At 44.1% G+C, this 5,366-nt stretch overlaps 2 pseudogenes; both read right to left on the bottom strand.

Moving 5' to 3' along the window:
* Positions 1 to 697: 697 nt before the first annotated feature.
* LOC101608446 lies at positions 698 to 1,748 on the bottom strand (annotated as a pseudogene).
* Positions 1,749 to 1,807: 59 nt separating this feature from the next.
* On the bottom strand, positions 1,808 to 2,797 carry LOC101598720 (annotated as a pseudogene).
* Between the last annotated feature and the right edge of the window lie 2,569 nt (positions 2,798 to 5,366).

Below are 5,366 nucleotides of genomic sequence, written 5' to 3'. Positions count from 1 at the left end.
GAAAAGAGATGGAGACTTCCAGATGAGAAGCCTGTGGATATAGACTCATGCCATGTAAGAACTGTAGACTAAGCATTTGGCTCTACTGGGATGGCAGTATGAAAAGGGCTTGTTCTTCTTTAGGATATACCACATCCACTAGATTAACACTGATTATGGTTCCCCACAGTCATCCATTTAACAAAGCTCAACAGGCTTCATTAAGAATTCTAAAGTTACATTTTCTCCTTTTATTAAGGCAAGCTTGTGGGGGGGGGATTTAATACAACCAGATGTCTTCATGATATTTTCACTTATACTTTTAAGAAACATATCTTATAAAAAGCCACTTTTATACTCCCCCAAATAATGAAGGGTGCTGAACCCAATTTACTTATTTTTTTTTCAAGTTTCAGCAAAATAATTTTATTTCCTAACACATGGTACACATATACATCCAGTATGTGCTCATTTTGTACATCTATTCACAGACAACTTCCAAATCACAACTGCTTAGATACTGAAGCATGTCCTAAAAGTTCTTTGTTGAGACAGGAAAATTTGGAGGTAACCTTCTGAGCATATGGATTGGTCTCAGCGGAATACGATCTGGCCAGATGAGCTCCATCAATGTGAAGCTGTGCAAAGCCACTGCTTGTGCATCTAAGACTCCCAGAACAGAGCCAGCAACACCAGCTTGCCCGCCACACAGTTCCCATCAGTTTTTCTGAGGATGGAACCATTTATCCACATCTGATGGCAGTGCACAGGCAGATTCACATGGTGGTGGTAAAGCATCAACAATGGCTCTGGAGGCATCAGGCTCACACTTGAAGGGGCTCTCCGACACCGTGGTGTTCATAAAACTGATTCCTTTTCCATCCGTTTTCTTAGTCACTAAAGCCTTCCAATAGTCATGAGTACTTTTAATAATATCAATTGCAAAAGCCTTGTCTTGAAACTCTGCATTGAAAGCAAACTCATTTCCAGGTTTCCCTTCAGGAACCTTGTACCTTCTAAACCAGTGAACAGTAGCTTCCAGGTAACCAAGCTTCAGGCACTTGACATCATTAATATCATTGTAATTGGCGGCGTCAGGGTCGTCCACATTGATGGCAATGACTTTCCTGTCGGTCTCACCTTCATCAATCATGGCCAGGATGCTGAGAACCTTCACCCGGATTATTTCCCCTCTTGCACATACCTTACGTCCAATTTCACAAACATCAGTTGGGTCATTGTCACTACAACAGCCAGTATGTTTATCACTATGTCCTGGATCTTCCCATGTCTGAGGGATGGCACCGTAGTTCCAGATATACCCTTTGTAAGGGAACAGATTTGCAATGTATCGGAGCTTTCCTTTTTTTCACAGCTTGCTTAATTGGATTCAGAGGGTCCTTTGTAGTAATCTCCATCTTTGCGTTTGACCAGCGTGGAACTTCGACCACCATGTGGAGTACGTCCTTATCTGCATAAATTGGGATGTCATGAAATGGAGAAATATATTCCCCTTTTCACTTCCGAGAAACACTCGTTACTCGAGGGTGAAGGAAGTGGCGCCTTTCTCGCTGCTGAAGCCGCTCAAGGTGCCCGACCACCAGCCACCGCCGCGCCGCACAGACCGCAGAGACACCGACCCCGCATGCGGTGCCCGCCCACGAGCAGACAGTGCCCGCGCCTGCGCACCGCGAGCCGCCCAATTTACTTTTTTTTTTTTTTTGCCTTTTTATTTTTATTTATTTTTAATTTTTATTAGCATTTTCCATGACCAATTTACTTTTTAAGGGTGTTCTTGCTTTTTCTTTTTTTCTTCAGTTTCTGAGTACTATTCATCTTCTTTAGAGCCACTGTTGTTTAAATGCTCTATGAGATCAACCCAGTTCCTGCTTCAAGGAAATTCACCTTTATGATGTGTTTTATCTGCCAGCTTATGTTTCTGTGCTTTAGAAAGCTGTTCTTTTTTGTCTTTTTTCTTACTTGATGGTGCTATATTAGGAGAATCAACTGAAATGATGTTGGTTATGAATGTTGTGGAGTTAATGGGAGGGTGATTCTCCATGAACTGCTCTTTACTGTCCTTGGCGTATTCAATCAATGCATAAGTCATAGCAGTTCCAGATTGACTTCCACTGTTTCCGGTACCTTGGCTAATACGCTCTGCTTTACAGCTGCGGAAATAGTTTTGTTAAAAAAGCATTCATAGATATAAATGGAGGCGTTTGGGGATAGGTTTCTGTCCAGGAAGCCTTTATTAAGAAGGCTTTGGGGGCTGGAGAGATAGCTTAGCAGTTGAGGCGCTTGTCTGTGAAGCGGAAGGACCCAGGTTCAATTCCCCAGTACCCATGTAAGCCCGATGCACAAGGGGGCGCAGCCGTCTGGAGTTCACTTCCAGTGGCTGGACACCGTGGCACACCCATTCTTTTTGTCTTCTCTCTCTCTCTCTCTCTCTTTCTCTCTCTCTCTCTCTTTCCTGGCAAATAAATAAAATAAAGTTTTCTGGGATTTTTTTTTAAAAAAAGAAGGCTTTGGGAGCCGGGTGTGGTGGCACACACCTTTAATCCCAGCACTTGGGAGGCAGAGGTAGGAGGATTGCATTGAGTTCGAGGCCACCTTAAGACTCCATAGTGAATTCCAGGTCTGCCTGGGCTAGAGTGAGACCCTACCTCATAAAAGAGAGAGAGAGAGAAGGGTTTGGGACCACTATTTTCACCCTATATTGGAATGAAACTGGACTTAATTCCCACAAGCTTCCATCACCTTCATAAATGGAATGCAAAGCTTCTAGTTCCATCTCCTGGTCCTCATTGGCCCCCATCGACCCTCCGCCTCCAGGGCTGACAGCGTTGGCAACAAAGAACAGCAAGAGGGCAATGGCCGGGAAGCCCAGAAACCCCGGTCCGTGTCTCTCATGGGATCACCTCCTGACCTTTGTAGATGCTAGTTCACCTGCTTGTGCCCAGATCTTAGGCAGCAGCACCCTTGGGCAGTGGGCTGTGTGCTAAAAGTCCAAGGCCCTCACTCTTATATAAAAAACAGTCTGTTGGACTTGCCTTAAAAAAAAACAGACAAAAGAAGAACCAAGGTTTGGGGTTCAATGACTTTCCTGAACCTCGAACACCCTATTACATTATAAGCCTTGATTAAAGAGGATTTTTTTTTCCAAAAAGTAACACACTTAGTCCTTCAAGATCTACTTCTTTCCAAAGATATGGGCATTAATTGCTTCTGGACCTGTTGTCCCCAGAACCGGATTATCTCTTATACAAAGAGCCCACAGCCTCATTACCAGTACATTGATACAAAGATAATCTTGACCAGTGATGGGTAGACATACATTTTAGAGAGACCACTGTGAGACAGGGAGAGAGTCCACGTGTTCACAGTGTGGATCCATCCACTCATATCAAGGTTCCCACTTACAGAGCAACTCAGTGTTATCCAAAGTAGAAGGGTCTATCTAAGCTGGGAGACCTGGTGCATGTCTTTGATCCCAGCACTTGGAAGGCAGAGGCAGGAGGATCACCCTGTGTTTGAGGCTAATCTGAGACTACAGAGTGAATTCCAGGTCAACTTGAACTAGAGTGAGACCCTGCCAAAAGAGGGGAAAAAAAGGGGGGGGGGAGATGCAGGGTGTGTTGGCACATGCCTTTAATCCCAGAATTTGAGAGGCAGAGGTGAAAGGATCACCATGAGTTCCAGGCCACCCTGAGACTACATAGTGAATTCCAAGTCAGCTTGAGCTCAAGTGAGACCCTACCTTGAAAAAAAAAAAAAAAAACAGGAGGAAGAGGAAGGACAGGACAAGGGTCTAGCTAGGGGTCTGTGGTGATACATTTTGTCCTGGTTCATCTTTCTGGCTCTCTCTCTGATTTTTTTGAGACAGGATCTTACGTAGCTTAGGTTAGTCTTGAACTTGATATATAACTGAAGATGACCTAGAACTCTTGCTCCTACAGCCTCCTAAATGCTGGGATTATAGGCATGAACCACCACATGTGGCTTCTGTTTTTTTCTGATATAGCAGTCACTGGGGATTAAGTAAAGGAATCTGGAAATGGATTGATAATAATTGAAAATAACTATTGCTTAAAAAGTCCCCACTATGTGATAACATTCATGCAAAAATCTAATGGTGGCATATGCCTCTAATTTCAACTACTTAGGAAGCTGGGGCAGGAGGATTACTGGAGTTCAGGAATTTAAGGCCAGCCTAAGCAACACAGCAAGACTCCTCATGATGAGGATGATGGTGGGGCAATTTGGAAGTAGTGATGAGAATGAAGGGGTATTAGAAATAATTTTGGGCCAGAAGGATAGCTTAGCAGTTAAGGTGCTTGCCTGCAAAGCCAAAGGACCAAGGTTTGACTCCCCGGGATCCACATAAGCCAGATGTACAAGGTGATGAATACACTGGAGTTTGTTTGCAATACCTTGAGGCCCTGGCATACTCATTCTCTCTCTCTCCCCGCCCTCTCAAATAAATAAATATAAATTTCAAAAAAGGATAATTCTCCCCCCTTATAGACAATTAAAGGAAGAGGGTCAAAGGAATCTGTGTCATGGTGGGCTCTACAGTTGTGGGGACCCATTAGGTGTTATGGTAGGCTAGCCTCAAGCAGATAGGATCCTGAAGGGTGAGAACAGGAGTAGTGAAATGGCTCCACAGAAGCATGACGCTGCAGGAAAAAATTGAGGGGCCGAAGCTGGCAGGACTATGTATGTTGGGCTCTGTAGTCAGGCTCTGTGCCTGGTTTCCTAGCAACTGCTGTTGCGCAGGTGGTTGCTAAGCAACACGTGGTCCTCCAGACAGTGGGGTGAGGACCTTAAGAGTGTGTGGGCAGGAGCCAGAACATCACAGGCTATTGTTATTCCTGAAAGCAGCTGCTGAGCCTGTTTCTCGCCTGCTAGTTGTTTTTGTTGCATCAAAAACAAAAAACACACACAAAAAAAAACCACATAATATTGGTGCAGAAGAACAGAAACATGAAAAGGAGTCTAGTTGGTCATCTCACCATCCACACAAGATGAACAGTGTGCTATCTTCACTCTTTCCATTCCAGTCTTTGTCTACAAGAACACATTTTCATCATCTCACTACATGTGATATTAAATGGTTTTTTTTGTTTGTTTTCATTTTGGTTTTGGTTTGTTTGTTTGTTTGTTTTTTGAGGTTGGGTTTCACTCTAGTCCAGGCTGAACTGAATTCACTATGTAGTCTCAGGGTGGTGTTGGGATTAAAAGCATGCGCCACCATGCCTGGTTTTGTTTTTGTTTTTGTCAGAGGTAGGGTCCCACTTTAGGCCAGGCTTGAACTCATGGTGGTCCTTCTTCCTCAGCCTCCCAAGTGCTGCCATTAATAGTGTACGTCACCACACCCAGATTTA

Source organism: Jaculus jaculus, chromosome 9 (genome assembly GCF_020740685.1).
Source record: "Jaculus jaculus isolate mJacJac1 chromosome 9, mJacJac1.mat.Y.cur, whole genome shotgun sequence".
NCBI classification, from domain to species: domain Eukaryota; kingdom Metazoa; phylum Chordata; class Mammalia; order Rodentia; family Dipodidae; genus Jaculus; species Jaculus jaculus.
Note: the sequence above shows the minus strand (reverse complement) of the source record. Positions and strands in the feature narration are given on the sequence as shown.